Source organism: Equus caballus, chromosome 1 (genome assembly GCF_041296265.1).
Source record: "Equus caballus isolate H_3958 breed thoroughbred chromosome 1, TB-T2T, whole genome shotgun sequence".
NCBI lineage: Eukaryota > Metazoa > Chordata > Mammalia > Perissodactyla > Equidae > Equus > Equus caballus.
The window spans coordinates 95,375,101-95,394,571 of NC_091684.1; the positions used below are offsets into that span (position 1 = coordinate 95,375,101).

At 39.2% G+C, this 19,471-nt stretch overlaps 1 protein-coding gene across 4 annotated transcripts in view; it reads right to left on the minus strand.

Annotated features, from left to right (window-relative positions):
• The window catches only part of BMPR1A (bone morphogenetic protein receptor type 1A), a 140,033-nt gene that overhangs the window by 57,935 nt on the left and 62,627 nt on the right, over positions 1 to 19,471 (minus strand). For 3 of the 4 annotated variants that reach the window (XM_023648646.2, XM_070230007.1, XM_023648657.2), the window contains one exon: positions 7,716 to 7,830. The exons of the other annotated variant lie outside the window; for it this stretch is intronic. The gene's annotated coding sequence lies outside the window, so the exon portion shown is untranslated. The remainder of the gene's footprint in view (positions 1 to 7,715; positions 7,831 to 19,471) is intronic. 4 annotated transcript variants of the gene reach the window in all.

Sequence of the window (19,471 nt, forward strand, 5' to 3'; positions counted from 1 at the left end):
CTTAACCACTCGGCCACGGGGCCAGCCCCATGATGCCTCCTCTTTTAATGCTTATCTCGTCAGGTGGTTTTTTGACTTATCTTGCAGCACTTGTCATCGTCATCTCCATCTTCCAGCACATTACTAACCAAAGCAATAAATGTTCAATAAATGAATGCAAGGAATAAAAGATATTAATATCTTGAGGGAAACATAATCAGGGAGTTAAACCAACTATAAAATCACATAATATACTCTAATAGCTCTTTATAAGTATACTGACATCTAAAAATGCATCTCCAACCCTTAGAGTTACAGCCAGTTACCACTAACCCAACAATGACCATCCAAGTACTAGCTCAGGAGCTTTGCTCCTATAACCACAGCCCTCTGGTGGTTTCCACATGTCAGAGGAAAGAACTTTAGATCCAAGTCATGAAATACAGAACTTTAGTATACTTGGGTATACTCAAAAGCCCTCTTCCGAAAATATTTCTGGCTTATTCCATATTTTGAATGATCTTAGCTCTAAGTTTATCAGCTTTTTCTTATAATACTGTTTTTTATACTATGAAATAAGAAATCTAATATGTTCTACATACTTTACATATATTAACTCATTTAATCCTTGTACTAATTTTATGAGGCAAGTATTCTCATTATGCATACTTTTGTAAGAATAAATCTGAAAATCAAGAAGCAGTGCAGCATTTTTTTTTGAGGCGGGGGGAGATTAGCCCTGAGCTAACGTCTGCTGACAGTCCTCCTCTTTTTGCTGAGGAAGACTGGCCCTGAGCTAACATCCGTGCCCATCTTCCTCTACCTTATATGTGGGATGCCTGCCACAGGATGGCCTGACAAGTGGTGCCATGTCCACACCCGGGATCCGAACCAGCAAACCCTGGGCCGCCAAAGTGGAATGTGCGCACCTAACCACTCGCCACAGGGCCGGCCCAGTGCAGGGTTGTTTTTTTTTTATTATTAATGTTATGATAGATTACAACCTTGTGAGATTTCAGTTGTACATTATTGTTAGTCATGTTGTGGGTACACCACTTCCCCCTTTGTGCCCTCCCCCCACCCCCCCTTTTCCCTGGTAACCACCGATCAGATCTCCTTGTCAATATATTAACTTCCACCTATGAGTGGAGTCATATAGAGTTCGTCTTTCTCTGACTGGCTTATTTCGCTTAACATAATACCCTCGAGGTCCATCCACGTTGCTGCGAATGGGCCAATTTTGTCTTTTTTTATGGCTGAGTAGTATTCCATTGTGTATATATACCATATCTTCTTTATCCAATCATCAGTTTCTGGGCATGTAGGTTGGTTCCATGTCTTGGCTATTGTAAATAATGCTGCGATGAACATAGGGGTGCAAGGGACTCTTGGGATTTCCCAGTGCAGGGTTTTTTAAATGAACATATTAAATACCAACATTAACTCAAGTAGCCTGACTATCAATTGGAAGCCAGCGAGACGGAAATGGGTAGAGGGAAAGTGGGGAGAAGGGCAACAGTGTGGGAGGGCAGTGAAGAGGGACTCAGGCTTTGGTGTACACTGTCCAAAATTTTATATAAGAACTTATTCATGTCCTGCTTATAATTCATTTAAAGAAAACTCAGCAACCAGAGGGAAGGCTAAGCTTAAAATCAGAACAGGTAGCTTCACTCAAGCAGAACTAACAGAAGAGCTGGGTGACAGTGGACACCCACAACACCTAGACGGCGTCCGTGGTACCAGTGAAGGAGAAGAAACTCACGGACGGCAGATAAAGGAGCTGCCAAATGGATACGGATGCAGAGTTCACCCCCAAAGGCATCGCTGGAGCGTCTTAAAGAGGTTACTACCAGTATGACAACAAGTCTGTCCAGGTGAAACAGGGAGCGTCCCGGGACTTCCACGGTGCTGGTGCTGCCTTGCTTTTCCACCACCGTTTCTCTCACAAGGATGCCACACATGAGCAGCTACACCAGGACCACTGAAGAGGGCCCAGCGCCAAGGACGTATGTTCTGTATTCCTCACTGTGACCTTCTTTGCCCTGCGCCTCTCCCTGAGCAACTCCATCTTCGCTGAATCCTTTCCTATCGGAGCTCAGAATTAATGCCCAATGAAAAATGACTGGTGCATTTAAAAAATAAAGAAAAGAAGAAACTGGGTGACTGGGAATCAAAACTGGTGGCTGCTGGCTTTGACAAGAACCTAGAGGAAAGGAGGCTCTCAGCAGATCAAGCTCCAGTGGAGGCTGCTCCGAGCTCAGACTCAACAGGCTCAAAGGGACTACAGACATCTATGGTATCTCCAGCCATGTAGATTCTCTGGCAAGTTCCAACAGGGAGTTGCAGCACAGACATCTAGATTTTCTGAAGCAAGGACATGACTTCCATAACACTGTATGAAAAGTGTAGTTCTTGGCATGATACTGGGCCCCAGTAGAGAATCCAACCACGGACCATCAAGGATTTAGTGACCAGAGCTACCCAACAGGATCCACCAAGTCACAAGGTCGGGTGCAGCAGCAAGCCACCACACGATGGAGATGGTATATTTGTAATAGGACCGAGGGAAGTCCGGAGAGCACTGGTGAACTACGGGAGTGCCCCAGAACCTCACGTTTCCTCCTCCTATCATGCTGATGTCTTTACTTCTGCTCACGCCAAAGACTTCATGGTAGGTTCCTAACGACCAATGACAAAGAGGAAAACCTGGGGCCTGATTAACAGATACAAGTGAAAAATGGACTGCTACTGCTCTACAGCCCTACTTTGGATGGCTCTGAAAGACAATGATGGGCGGAAATTCTCTCAGTGGTGTGGGGAAAAGAGAAGTGACCAGAGAAGAAAAAACATGGACTCCCTGGGAGTGGTGAATGGTAGAGCCGATTGGTTAGAGGGACGGAAGGAGCAAAATTGGAAGGGAAGAGACAAGGAATCTGAAGAAGAGGCATGTTCAGGGTTCTACGGGAGTCAGCACAAAGTGTCAATCTTTATGTCTTATAGTAACGCCCACTACAAAGCACCAACTACAGATGGAATGAGTTGTTAGCGGATGTCAATCGGCCACCTCGGCCACCTCAATGCTTGACCAATGCTTGACCAATGCTTCACCAACAGGGCCGTGAATGGAGGAGCCACAATGTCAGAGAGGAAGGCCTTACACAGGCCCAGCAGCATGGGCTCCTTCCGAAGAGAAGATGACCTAACCGCTGCTGCTATAGAATGCCAGTGGACACGCGCAGGTGCGTACCTGATGCCAGATGTGGGCTTGCCTCCCTGCCACAGTATACCCCACTGCCAGCACCACTCTGCCAAGGTTTACAGATCATCTCATGGGGAACAGCAGTTGCGGCCTTAGGACCAGCTGCAGTAGTGGGGAGTACAGCTTGCTCCACTAACCCTCCTGTTTTAGACATTTCTTTTAGTGATGACAACCAGCTACCACTCTGAAGGGCCAGTGACAGAGTGGACTTAATGGAACAGGAGGTGATCTGAGTCATAACAGGGGTGGACTACAGCAGACCCTTGTGGTGCTCCGCAACACCTCCCTCAGCCTACCTTTCCTCCTTGTACCTAGGGTGGACTGTTGCACGCCGTGGCCCACAGCATCCGCCATCAAGTGTGAGCCAAAGCACTGCTCTGTTCTGCTCTTCGGGCTTTTCTCCAAACCTAAAGAAGATGCTCAATGTATGTAGGCACAACCACACAAACGCTAGAGTTAAAGCCCCAAGAGCAACCCCCAATTAACAAAAAGGCAGAAGTCAGCGGCTAAATAGCCCAAGCTCCCTGTCCTCTGGCGGAACAACACTGAGGTACACTCAGAGTTCCCAGGGGACTGAACTCCAGCTGCCCGGAGTGATAACCAGCTCACTAACACACTTTCTGCACCTGTACTCTCTTTTTTGTCTCATTTTCCCATCCTCTCATTTCGGCTTCTTTGGATCACCTTCCAAATAAACTACCCAGCCCTAAGTCCTTTGCTCAGGCTCTGCTTTCAAAGGAACCCTAGTAAGAGGTGGTGCAGTCAGGACTCAAACTGAAGCAAGCTGGCTCCACTGTCTAGGCTTTTAACACGAGTGTGCTGCCTCTTTAAAACAGCAGACCGTGGTAGAGTACCCGACGGGATGCGAAACCAAAGTTAGAAGCAGTGAACAAGTGTAGACACAGCCACGTGGGGAGATCTTAACTCTCTAGTGTTGAAGAAAACAGTGGAAAAAAAGGGCAGAATATCTGTAGCAAAACCTAATTAAGTCAACGAACACACACACACGCACCAACATCACTGTCTGTTTTATAAGGATACATCCATTTAAAGACACACACCAAACAAATTAGAGTGCTCTCCTCCAGCAGGAGGAAAGGAAAACGGAGTGGACATCAACAAAGGAGAAAAAATAAATCAATTGAGGGGCCTTACAAAGAACATAGACAGTAATCTTACTGTCATGAACTGAAGGTATAATTAACTCAAGTTTCTGAACCACAGTCCAAAACAGAGAAAATAAAGGGAAACACATTGTCACTAAAAGTCAGTATTACTTGTCATGAATAGGAGGTTATGTCAAATAAACACATAACTATGAAATTTTTAAAACTTCACCTGTGTACCACCTGAAATCATTCTGAATACTACTTGTAGTACACACTCCACGCTTTGGGAAACAGTGTTGTGACTATTCTGAGTTAAAAATGATAGAGGGAATCATAAAATATACATATATATATATATATAATATGTGATAGAAATTTTTTTTCCTTTTTCTCCCCAAAGCCCCCCTGTACATAGTTGTATATTTTTAGTTGTGGGTCGTTCTAGCTGTGGCATGTGGGACGCCACCTCAGTATGGCCCAACGAGCGGCACCATGTCCGTGCCCAGGATCCAAACCAGCGAAACCCTGACGGTGAAGCAGAGAGCGCAAACCCAACCACTCGGTCACGGGGTCGACCACTAATACAAATATTAATTCAAGAACTTTAGATTTATGTTAAAGAGAGGAAACAACTTGATAATAGTTCAATAACAAAGATTTTTCTTAATGTAAATGCTTTTTTCCTCAATAACGTAATGTTTTCCAGTTTTGCACAATGAATAATTACAAAACAAATAGTGACTACTTTATTTTCAATACACAGTGTTGGAATATTTCTAAATACTGCAAAGTCCTAAATGACTCATCAATTAAGAGTTGAAAAGAACTTTAATAAAAGCATCGAAACTAGCTAGTTTTATTCTGAGGTAACTTACCACATCACCATACGGTAGTTCTCTGAGGACATTACCATACCAACGCTTGTTTGTTAATGTGGAACTATCAAATTCTGCTTAATGAACTTCTTCACAGCCCCCTATCGTGTAGCAGGAATTCTATTACAACAAGATCAATCTTCAGTAAGAGTGTCAGAATTATACCTGTAGAAATACTTCAAACATTCTTAAATTTTACTAAATCTTATACAGCATTTAAAATTATAGCAAAAGGGATAAAAATGAACAGGATAGTATTTCTTTCTTTAAAAATTGCTCTTCTAAAAGAGGCAATATTTTGCTTTTTTCATAATATCTCCTTTTCGATATGCTGAGGATTGAAAATAATGTACAAAAATATTTACTGTATGTAAATAAAGGAAGAGACCAACAATACAGAAGAACCTCAATTTTAATGTTTCTTTAAACTCAGAAAACGCGGCTCCACCTGAATTTGAAGAATTACTTATGCTTGCTACTAAGGATGCCCAACATCATCCCTACCACGCAGACAAAGAATGCAGGCATAATCAGCGCTTTCCGACATCCAGTCACAAATCAGTACTCCCTCTTCCTTCACAACGCCTTTCCAATGAGTCTTTCTTTTCTATTTCCACCGTTTCCACTCTGAGTAAACTGTCATCACCTCATGCCCAAGCTCTCCTCCAACCTTCTGAGCTCCCTGACACCTCACTCCATTTCTCTAATGATGGATGCTCACACACTACTGCTAGAGTGAGCTCCCTAAAATATAATTTTCTTTAGGCCACACTCCCTACTTTCTCCAAGACCTCTACCACACTCCTACAGAAATATTCATTTTCCATCAATTGGCTTTTCCAGAAATATCTTTGAATTCTTTCTTTACCTATTCAAATTATTCCCATCTTTCAAAGCCCAGCTTGACTAACTGCTCCCACGTTCCATCCTGCTCTCAGAGCTGCAGACCCTGATGAAGTAATAACGTGCTCACTCCTTTGGCTTTCATCACTTTCCCCTGGCAACGCTGGTTATCATTCCTCGGATTACTCATATACGTAACGTGCTGATACGGCTTCAAATAGAGGATGGCGACCATGTTCTTCATTTTCTGATTCCTCCTTTATGACTTGTCTGTTATAGTTTAACAGGGACCAAAAAAAGTAATATCCCACAGAACAAAAATAAGTGCTCTGGGGCCCAAACTAAGAAGGAACATATTCTTAGAGTCACAGAATATAGATCAGAAAGGATCTCAGGGATGAAGTGGTACTTGAGATGTGCTTTCACAAGCTGATAGGCCTTTTACAAGCAAGAAAAAAGGAAAAAGAATGCCAGGAGAAAAGAACAGCATGACTAGAGGGGAGAGAAAATAGAGGACAATTTCAAATCGGTGGTTGAAAAGTATCATACACTTAGGGGTACAGGAGAAGAAAATTAAATATTTGCCAAATAACCAGCGCTTAAAGGTTTTCATAATTTCACGTAAGTTGATTTCTACCTTCATCAAGAGTATCCTAATCATCTCTCTGCTTTTCATATCTCCCCCTTCCAAACTATCACTCATATCACCGCTAGATTAATTTAAACAAAACACAATTTTGATCCAAAACACCTGTTAAAATTTTTCAGTGACTGCCAACCACTCACAAAATAAAGTCTAAACTCCTTAACACGGCTTTCAGAGACCTTCACAAGCAAGACCTCCTCCAGCCTCATCCCTCAAACCGTCGCCCACATGCTGAATTCAAACCACACAAAACGATTCCTTCTTTTGTATACTCTACACATTGCAAGCTTCCCCTGCTTAAGCTGGGCTCTGTGCATGAAATTCACTTGCCTCTCAAATTCCAGTCAACAATCTACTCATCCTTCAAGACTCCACTCAGATGTCATTTCCTATGTGCAGCCTCCCTGACAAGTCTCTCCTCTGACCATGCTGCTGGAGTCTTTCCAGGTGATGCCAATACACCTTTTCAATACAGCACTTTTCTTTTTTTTTAAGATTTTTTTTTCCTTTTTCTCCCCAAAGCCCCCCCGGTACATAGTTGTGTATTTTTAGCTGTGGGTCCTTCTAGTTGTGGCATGTGGGACACTGCCTCAGCATGGCCTGATGAGTGGTGCCATGTCTGTGTCCAGGATTTGAACCAGCAAAACCCTGGGCCGCCAAAGCAGAGCGTGTGAACTTAACCACTCAGGCATGGGGCCGGCCCCACAGCACTTTTCAAACTGCACTTAAATTAACTGTTTGCATACTCATCTCTAAACAGACTATTCTTTGAGAGCTAAGCAAGGAAGATTAGTAATAAATAAATACTTTTCACTCTTGAAGAGGTTCAACATTTATAAGGAGAGGAAAACATATTAGAACTACTTACGAACTCATAAGGAAAGTGATTAAAGAAACTAAAGAAACTAAAATAAAGTCACAGCAGTGACACAGGGCTATTTTCAATTGTTAAAAAATCAGTTTTCATATTGTTCTAATTACTTTCTTAAAAGACTTTTCCTTACCTCAGAGATGTGGCTAGATAAAACTGTACTTCCAATTTTCTCCAAACAGCTTTGATCTATGCTTCCATCTCATGAATTCCAACACAGTATTAAACTGATGCATATTTTCATAAATCTGTTCAGGAAAAAAAGAATTTATTTATGACTGAAAGAACTTTCATTTGTCAAAATAACAAATGTAGAAGTAATACTAAAAATTTAATGTGTAAAACTATACATTTGCAAAGTAAAGTCAAGGAAAAGTTCTACAGTACGTTAGAAACCTATCATTTTACCATTTTCCCAACCTCTGCCCAAAGAAGTTTCCCATTTTGAGTATTTTCAACTTTACAAAGGTAACAGGAGTTCTGATGAAAAAATTACTTATGTAAAATTTCTGTATTAGCTTAGACTTTCTAAAAAAAATCACATCTTAAATTGAAAAAACAGGAACAGCAAGAAGCAGCACTAAAATACACAATTCTATAATATTAAGATTCCTACTTAGGTAACGAGATTCGACCACCCAGCTGGTATCCCTATTTCCACTGTTTATCACAAAGTCTCAGCAAGCAGATTTAAATTCAGCTGAACTTCTGCCTAGAATACCAGGAACTGTGAGGGTCAAGAACTAACTGCTTGGTCTAAGTCCACGGGATGGGCTTCCACTATGTTACCACTGCCTTAGCACCCTCCTGCCTTAAGAGACAATGTTCGTCAACCTAAAAGATGGAAATCAGTAAAATTTTTTATTTATTTAAAGACAGGTGTGCTATTTACTTAGAGATCTTAAAAACAATTTCATTGAATGTATCTTTTAACTGAAAGTTCAACAGCAAAATATTCTGTTTCAGATTAAAAGGGAAAATTTTTAAGCTGTAAGAACATTACCGATGCCCACTGCAAGGTCAAAATGCCTTTGTCTTCAAGTCCATTTAGAAGTATCATTTGTATCACACTGAGGTTTAGTCGTCTTGGCAATAACGACTAAATTCATGTAAACTGGGGCAACCTGAAACGGTCTAGCATATCAGATAGCAGCCTTTCTTAAAGACAAGAGTCTCCACTCAGCAGACAGGCTGCCAGAGGACGATGCTAAATCTTTCATGGTCCAACTAAAGACAGTCTGGCCCTGAAAGCAATGAGCAAGGCTTTGTGCGCACTGAGGAGTCCCTAACAGTCTTCTCAAGGCACTAGTTACCTACAACTTAACCAGGTCCCTTACCTTTTTCAGGGTACTCATATGACTATAAAACTCTCAGACTATCACTCAGAGAAACGAGGGAGGGCCCAAATGGACACTTGGTATGTAAGGTTTTTTTCCTGAGACGTTCACCGTGCTAAACAATTTCTCTTATTTCCTAAATGAAAAAATAAATGCACTGTGTTTCCATTTTAAAAACTGCATAGAAACTTTCCTTCAAAGCCATTCTTTGCCAACAACTCCATTCTTTCTAAGGATGTGTGTGGAAGAAGAGAGGGGAAGCAATCACTATATTAAACAAAGCTCAGATTAACCCATTCTCATGAAGGTTAAAACAGTCAATCAAAGTGACTATGTTTAAAAATATATGGCCTGATTCTAATTCTATCAGAGATTTCCAATGGATCAGATAATAAATAAAATTAACACGTAAACCACTTACTAGCCATTGCTTATTACAGCACTATTTATTACAACACTGTTTCTTTGATGTGAAAAAGAAGTTTCAAGCTTTAGGCTAAATCTAAAGTTCATAAAAAAGGAAAATACACAATCAAAGGAATCTTCAAATATCTTCAAGAATCTTCAAAGTCCAAGATCCTGAATCATCTATCCTCCCCTCCATTCTCTCACATACACAAACACATGACAAAACATAAACTTCAGAAGATCTTTTCTCAAGATTGAATTTAAGACGGGCTAAGGAAAACCAAGTAAAATTTGACCTCATTACTAAGACGTAAATAAAAGACAATCAAAGGACAGGGTATGCCTTAAGAACAGGTCTGCTAATCAGTTTTTACACATTAGAAATTGTGTGAATAAAATGAAGCTTTTCCTAACCCTTGCCATACAGTGCCACAGTCCTAGAAGCAGAGATCTAGAAATATGTACACGTACAGAAATAGGATTTACACAGGCAAAATGTTTCCAATAACTTTCTTTTTTTAAAGATTGGCACCTGAGCTAACAACTGTTACCAATCTTTTTTTCCTCCCCAAATCTCCCCAGTATATAGCTGTATATTTTTTCAGTTGTGGGTCCTTCTAGTTGCAGCATGTGGGATGCCGCCTCAACATGGCCTGATGAACCATGCCATGTCCACACCCAGGATCCGAACCAGTGAAACCCTGGGCCGCCCGACGCAGAGCACACGAACTTAACCACTGGGCCACAGGGCCGGCCTCCTCCAATAACTTTAATCACTTAACTTACAAGGCACTTTACCACAGGCTTTCAGCATTATGAACTTGCGTTTAACAACTACGAGGGATCCAGTCAAAACCAACCACTAAACAAGTAGAAGGAATAATATTTTCACCAAAGATTTTTGTACCTGAAATTAGCAAGCCTGTTAGTTCCAGAAAAAACATTAAGGAAAAGGTAATTCTTTTAAAACACATCAGAACTTCTTAAGGACTCAAAATAAATAAAAATCAAACCTTTCCAGATATATTCTAATATTTTGCAATTCAAAGTTAACATGAGAATTTCCTCAAAGTTAGTATTTGCAAACAAGTGTGAAAAGTTCATTTTAACCCCACATTGCCTTTACAAAATATTTTTTCTGCCATCAAAATGTACACATCCCTCTGGGTTTTCAAAATTATAAAGTGGTTAAATCTTAAACCACCGGGGTCCTTTAAAGATCACTAACCATACAGAACCCATCAGTGACAAACATCAATTGTAGATATTATAGTTATCTTTAACTCTGAGGTATCAGAATGTCACCCATTAACTCCTCTATCAGTAAGACTTGCTTTGTAGAAAAGAACAGCATTAATATGCCTTTGATAAACATAATGAGTCTAAGACAAAATTTAAGATTACCTTTGAGTCTATACCAGATCTCAAAAAGTAGGGATTTCTTGGTATTCACAAACTCAGCAATACTGACTGTACATTTTTTCTTTCCATCGCTCTTAATCCCCTCTTCCTCATCTTCATCCCTCCTCTCTTAGCACCCACAAAAAGCACCTCAGGTACTGGACAAACACTGCCGTAAACACTGTAGCTGCATTCATATAACCAATTAAAAAAACCAAAACCAAATTACAAAATAACCTTTTACAAAACATTTCAGTTGGGCTCTTAAAGGTATTACGTTAAAACCTTCGGTACATCAAACGGAAAATTCAAACATTATGCTTCAGAAAAACATAATACAGTTTCAGCTGTAAGTAACTCAAATGAACAGCATAATTTAGGTTGGTCTATCACGTACTTCTATAATAAAGCATGTAACCACATAAGACAGAAAGGGAGGGTCAACTTAGGAACAGGCTGTGTTCTAAATGTTTCAAATGCTCATTTATAAAATGAAAATAAGCTTCACTTTGAAACTCAGATGCCTTTTCTCATAAAACCAAAGATATAAACGGTGGTATTAAACGCATAACACAAATGAGCTCTAGTGTACAATTCTGTCACAGCACTCTTCTGCTTAAGCATATTTCCATACCAAACTGTATGTTTCTTTACTCATTGCTGTATCCTAGAATCTAGCAAAGTTGACGAGAGAGTAGCATTCCAACAAATATAAGCTGGTCTGAATTACTGAATAGCAACAACTCACTGATATGAAACTGAGTTGTCCAGAAAACCTTAGCTATTTGAACTCCAGCAGAGAACCAAAAGGCAGGGGGGGAAAGCTTCTTCCAAAACAGACGTGAGAAAAAGATGCTTCACACTGAGGTTAGAAAGCTTTGGTCTAAGCCAACTGCGGCAATTTCCATTCCCCTCACCAATGAGTGGTTTAGCAAGAAGCATGTGATGCAATTCTGGCCAGTAAGACAAGAGACGAAGTTTGCTGGGGAGCTTCTGGGAAAGGTTTTCCTGACTGATGAAAAAAACACACTCAGGTAAAAAACACGCTTTTTTTTTCTTCAGGCAACTCTGGGTTTGAACTTGTCAAGCAGAACTATGACAGCCATCTAAGGACCATGAAGAAGGGAGCTAGCCTAAGAGGACAACCCTACAGATAAAGAAGCAAAGCATTAAAAAATGGAAAGAACCTAGGTCCTTGGTGATCTTGTTATGCTCGAATGAATTAATCCTAGAACCATTTTATTAACCTGGATCTTTTTATTACATTATATTAAATCCTTTTACTGGTTAAGCAGTTTTCAATTACCAAAAGTAACCCAGTGGATACAGTGATTTTGGAACATATACACCATTTATTTCCATGAATTGAACTTATCTATATAATGATAACTCTCCTAAATTTATATCTCAATATACATCCTTCCTTTGAACTAGATATATATTTCCAAACTACATATTTATTCCAGTGGCACATCAAAAGGACAATATTAATGTAAGAGCCATCATCTACCAGCACAAAGATTGTTGATACACCCGTATTCACTTCTCTGGCTAATGGCAGCACCATCTACGCAACTGTCTAAGTTGGAAATTTTGGGGTCACTAGTGCCAGCTCCCTCCACTTCACTTATTGTATTTCGGCAGCTACTAAATGCTCCCACTCTAACTCTGAAATATCCTAAAAATCTGTCTCCCTCATCTCTACACACATCTAGTGCTGGTTCTCATCTTTCATGTAGCCCACCTCCATTCTTTCTTCTTTCCCTGTACCCATGTTTCTAAAATACAACCGTGTTGCATGAAAAGATTATAAACATCCTAAGTCATTAGGAAAATATAATTAAAAGTACATTGAGATACCACTAGAATGGCCACAATCGAAAAGACGGACAATACCAAGTGTTGGTAAGGACATGGAAAAACTAGAAATCTCACATATTGCTGAAAACTGATGCCACTTTGGACCACAGTTCAGCAACTTTTTAAAAACTTACATACAAGCATAAACTCACCATGTGATCCAAAATTCCCTCTATAGGAACCTACCCAAGAGAAATGAAAACATGTCCATAAAGAAGACTTATACAAATGTTCTCGGCAGCATTCATAATAGCCAAAAACCGGAGAAAATTCAAACGTTCATGTACTGGTGAATGAACAAAGTGTGGCATGACCATACAATGGAATACTATCAGGTAATAAAAAGGAACAAAACACTGGTGTGTGTTACAATACGAACGCACCTCAAAAACATGCTAATAAGTAAAAGAAGCCAGATGCAAAATACTACATACTGCATGATTCTATGTATATGAAATGTTCAGAAAAGGTAAATTTTGAGGTAGAAAGCAAAGCCATGGTTGCCTAGAGCAAGGATGGAACTGGGAAATTTTGGGTGGTGATGGAAATGTTTTATAAGATTCACAGGACAACTCTAATAATGTACTGAAAATAAAAAAACACAAGTGTGGTTTAAAATTTTCAGTCATTTCTGATTATGTACAAAATGAAGTCCAAATTCTTTAGGAGGGCACTGATTGCTATACAGTCATGTGTTGCTTAACGATGGGGACATGTTCTAAGAAATGCATCACTAGGCGATTTTATCATGCAAACATCATGTATGTGTATGGCCACAAACCTACATGGTCTAGCCTACTACACACCTAGGCTATATGGTACTAACCCTATGGGACCACCATTGTGCATGCGGTCCATCACTGACCAAAACATTGTTATGCAGCACATGCCTACGATCTGCTTTCAGTCTATTTAACCTGCTTTATCTTCCGCTACAATCGCTGCCAAAAAGCTTCCTGCGGCCATGTTAAACTATCTGCTATTTCCTAAATATGCAAAGCTATTTAATGCTTCCACCTTTCTTCAAACTTGCTATTCTAATTCAAAAATCAAAATATTCTTATCCTTCTTTTGCCAAGTGAACTTCCATTTGTCCTCACAAAGATCTGTCTCAAATATCTCCTCGTTTGTGCACTCCTCCCCACTCCCTACATAGCTACTTGTTCCACAGGAGTCTGGTAATAACACACTGTAGCATCTGTCACACTGAATTATGATGATCTATTTATAGGTCTATGTTCTTTATTAAGATAACCCCTGAGAACAGACAGCAACAGCATTTTACTAATGCTGTGTCCCTTTGTTTTAAGCACAGTCCAGTAACTAGCACATAGAAAGTAATCTACATATTTTTGAATAAGTGACTGATTTTTGACAGTGAAGAAAAAAATCCAAAAGTAGGTAAGATGAGCTCTGCACCACAAAGATACCTGTATAAGGATGGTTATTGTCAACGTTATGTAAGAACGAAAAACAGGAAGTCACCCAATGTCACCTAAGTGTTTATCAGTGTGGGATCAGCTAAATAGCCACACTGAACACCATAAGTACTATCATTAAAAAGAATGAAATACATCTTATCTATTTGTACTGACATGGAAAGATATCCCAAATATCCTTAAGTAAAAAAATTATAAAATGTCACTTCATTATTGGGGAAAAAACACAACTATACACGCATTATAGGAGTGGGTGTGTGTGCGCGCACATGTGTGCCCAACATGTGTAAGGAAGGTGAAGGTCTGACAGGATGCACACCACTGTTCTGAGTGTAGGCAAAAAGGTGGAAACAACCTAAATGTCCATCAACTGATGAATGGATAAATAAAAGGGGGTATACCAATCCAATGGAATATTATTCATCCATAAAAATAAATGAAGCCATAAAAAGAACCAATCCCGATATGACATGGATGAACCTTGAAAATATCATGCTAAGTGAAAGAAGCCAGGCACAAAAGGCCACATACTGTATGATTCCATTTACATGAAAAATCCAGAATATGAAATTCCATAGAGACAGAAAATAAATACTGGGGGTGGAGGGTGGGAATAGAGAAAGACATCAAAAGGATGACCCATAATAGAAAAAAGTGGATAGACTGGACTTTATCAAAATTTAAAGTGATTGATCTACAAAGGACCCTGTTAATAAGATGAAAAAACAAGGTACAAACTGGGAAAATATATTTGCAGACCATATAGGTGACAAAGGACATCTGGAATATATAATGAAATCTTAAAACTCAACATTAAAAAAAACTTCCCCTAGAATTTTTTTCCAGGTGAAGTGGGCAAAAAATATGAAGAGAGATTTCATTAAAGAAGACATCTGGGTCGCAAATAAGCCCATGAAAAGGTGGTCAACAACACTAGCCATCAGGGAAACGCATAGTAAGACGGTGCTGAGGTACCCCTACACACCTATTAGAAGAGCTCAAATAAACAACAGTGACAATACCAAGTGCTGGCAAGAACATGAAGAAATGTGATCTCTCCTAGCTCACTGGAGAGAATGTAAAATGGCACAGTCACTTTGGAAAATGGTTTGGAAGTTTCTTTAAAAACTAAATATACACTTACACGTAACCAATTGCTCTCCTGGGCACCTCTCCCAAAGAAATGAACGTGCATAGTCACATCGGCTTTATTTTTAATAGTCAAAAACTGGAAAAAATAAAACGTCCTTCGAAAGGTGAGCAGTTACACTATGGTGCACCCGTACCAGGGCATCCCGCTCAGCAATAAGGAGGAAGGAACTACTGATCCACACAACGACTTGGACGGATCTCAAAGGATTAGGTTGGATGAAAAAAAGGTCACATACTATATGATTCCATTTATAAACCACTCTCAAAATGACAAAATCATAGAGATGGAAAAGAGATTAATGGCTGGCATGGGGGGAAGTGTGTGGGCAGGACAAGGGAGATCTTCGTGGTGACAGACTCTGTCTTGATGCCGTGGTGGTTACACGAATCTACACAGATGTTTAAATGGCACAGAACTACACATACAAAATGTACCAATGTCAATTGCTGGTTTGCTATTGCACTACGTGTAGTAAGAAGTAATGACTGGGGGAAGGGGAAGGGTGCAAGGGACCCCTCTTTACTATTGTTGCAATTTCCTATGAATCTATAATTATTTCAAATTTAAAAATTTTTTAAACCTTACTTTCTAACAATGTTGTTTTTACCTCTCCTTTAGAGTTTAAATAGCAAAATAACCATTCAAAGACTATTCAAGATAGATTATTTCTTTCAAATCACCTAGGAAACATTCTGCAGTGGTTTCTAGTATCCTGTGGGAAGGAGGAGTCCCCATACCAGAGTTCTAAAAACACCAGCATTTCCTAGACCAAATGCTGGGTCTTCAGTCCCCTCGGTATCCCTCACCTCAGGCTGTGGGAAGCAGCGGCAACTCCTAGGAGAGTGTCAATCTGTTCTAGGGGTACCAAATGCAGCAAGTTTGACTCAGCCACCTGCAGAATAAACCCCCAAATAATCATGTACCTGTATGTTCTTTTTCAATTTACCCTTCTTGACAATGAAGCATGAAAACTATTTCTGTGTTTTCATTTTAATTTTTCTCTTCAATTGATTGACATTATATTCACAATATAAGACGTTTCAATTACTTGATACATCTTTCCCTTTCTAGGTAAATCCAATTCAGTCGGCAGAGAAATATATATCACTCCCCTTTTTTTTTTCTGGTGAGGAAGATTAGCCCTGAGCTAATCTGTGCCCATCTTCCCCTATCTTGTATGTGGGACACCACCACAGCATGGCTTGCTGAGCAGTGTGTAGGTCCACGCCCAGGATCTGAACCCGTGAACACCAGGCTGCCAAAGCAGAGCAAGTGAACTTAACTACCATACCCACCAGGCTAGCCACAACATCACCCATTTTTTTTCCTGTAGAATTTTGAGAAACTATCAATAGATCATTTTTCTAATTAGCTGATAGGTAAAGCAGCATGGAGCAAGTTCCCTGGAAAAGTTTCACCACGTATGAACAGTAAAATTTCTATCAAGAATTGATTCTAGATTGCTAAGGGTTCACCAACTCTTCTAAACAATGCATTGCTGCACCTTCCCAAATGAGGTATACAGAATATTTAGAACTAACATAATGAACACCACATACAGAGTTACGCCGCAACACGGTGAAATCATCAGGGACTATTAATATACAGTGCTGTTCACTCCAGTTCTAAATGGTCTCAGAAGAGCGCTATTGATTGATTGATTGATTTACTTGCTTGTTTATTTGTTTTAGCCTACACCCTTATTTTTTTTTTAAGTTTTTTCCCTCTTGCTAACAGCTACCTAGAACGCACATTTGCTAATATACTAACAGCACCCTCTCGCCACTTTTCATTTACATCATCCCTGGGAACCAGAAAACTAGCTGATTGTAGCTCTGTGTTTCAGGGTCTATAAAAATAAAAAGGCTGCGTATGACAGTCTGAGACTGAGGGCATAAAAACTGAACACACCTTCTGTTACGATCAAGTAATTTTTACGCTATGATATTATAGAGCCATCTGAATGAGTCAACCCAGGAAAAAACACAGATGGGTGGAGCTAACAACTGGAAACACATCTCAAATGCCTACTCAGCATTTCTAATGAGATGCTAAAACTCAAAATACATGAAAGAGAACTCACTATCTTGTTTTTCCATCCTTTCTTCACAAACCTGTTCCTCTCGACTTCCTTCCCTGGCTTAATGTTCAACTGTTTACGAGAAAGTTTTTTGCCACTACCTAGTAAAGCTGACAGTGTACACACCTAAAGATCAAAAATTCTAGCTCTAGGTATATAATGTATTTGCATATATCCACCAGAAAGCATGTATGAGAATGGTTACCGCAGCATTTTCTTAACAGTAAAACTAGAGGAAACCCAACTGTCCGACAACAGTAAAATGGATAAATTGCAATATATTCATATAATGGAATTATCACATAGTAGTGAAAATGAATGCACCTCAGATAAGTATATCAACGTGAATGAAATTCAAAATCATAATGTTGGAAAAAATCAAGTCCAAGAAGAATATATACAGTCAAATTCCATTCATATCAAGCTCAAAAAATGTATGTTATAGGGAAAATACAAAAATGGGAAAACTTAAGGAAAAGTAATGGGATAACACCAAATTTAGGATGATAGATTTTTCTGGGGACAAAGAAGCCATTGTCCTGAGGCCTGGAGAAGTGTAAAGATGCCATTACATTTTTTCAGATAGGAGGTTAGGACAGATATACTCATTTACTGTTATTACTTTGTAAAATGTACATCCACATTATATATACCCTTGTATGTCTGAATAGATTTTAGAATAAAAGTTTTATTTTAATGTGAAGTAAACATGGCTAAGTGCTAGTATTTTTAAGCCTGGGTAATAGGTACAGAGATGTCTATTATACAACTTCCTCTGTTTTTGGAATCTATCATAACTTAAAAAAATTAAGAGAAAGCACTATAAAATTGTATTTTGTAATTTAAGGACATGATATTACAAATCTTTAATAACAATAAATCAAAACAAATACTAAGCTACTAGAAAAAAAAAAAAAACAAAAACAAGTTTACTTCCCCTGGTGAAATACTGCAATGGAAAATACACAGTGCTATCTATATCGTACACATTTCAAAAAAATTCCAAAAGAACTTTAGTCATGAAACACAAAAATACAAACAGTAAATTGTAGGGTACTCTACTTTAAAAAAACAACTAGATGAGATTTCACAAAAGACCACAGTGAGGGTGAGGGGGTGGCAGGGTTAGGGGGTAGAAATAGTGGCTTATTCTAAGTTAAAGGAAATTAAAGAAATATGACAACCAAGTGCAATATATACTCCTTGACTGGTTCCTGGATCAAAAATCAAAATAGCTATAAAGAAGACTTTTGGAGGGAAAATAGAGAAATCTTAAATAAGGGCAGTATATTACATATTATTGCATTAATATTAAATCTCTTAGATATGATAATGTAGCTCTTAAGGAAAACAACCTTGCTCCTGAGATACACTCACTATAATCTTTAGGAGAGAAGTGTCAAGATGTTTGCAGCTTACTTTCAAATGGCTCTGAAAAAAGTGTACGTTTTCATACACAGAGAAAAAGCAGATTAGGCAAAATGTTAGCAAGTGAACTGGTGAATACAGTTGAAATGGGTGTTTATTATCTGTTCAAATTTTATATCAATTTAAAAGGTGCTTTTGGTTTTGGTGAGGAAGGTTAGCCCTGAGCTAACATCTACTGCCAATCTTCTTCCTTTTCTTGAGGAAGAGTGGCCCTGAGCTAACATTCGGGCCAATCTTCCTCTATTTTGTATGTGGGATGCCGCCACAACATGGCTTGACAAACAACGTGTAGGTCTGCGCCCAGGATCCAAACCAATGAACCTTGGGCAGTCTAAGTGGAGCGTGCGAACTTAACCACTACGCCACGGGGCTGGCCCCAATTTAAAAGTTTTTAAAGTAAAAAAATTCAGGGAAAATAAGTACTTTATCAGTTATGAGTTATAACTTTACACACATTTATAATGCAAACATGATAGAGGTTCTTAAAACCCAATACTGTCAGATCTACAAGAAAGTCCCAAAGATCTTTCCTCTATTAGTAAATCCTAAAACTTTTTTCTTAGGAATTGTAAACTATGAGTTGTTCAACAGGATGAAAACTTACATTTTGCTTAACAGGAAAGGGGATAGCTGTGCTTCAGAAACAGCCTATCATAACTAATCTGAGGGCATATGGGCTCAGTTGTAATATGTATAATTTACAAAGGCTGATACTGCTGACATAGATATACTCATACTGATACATTAAAAGATAGCATTTTTAAATGTCCTATTTAGCAAATG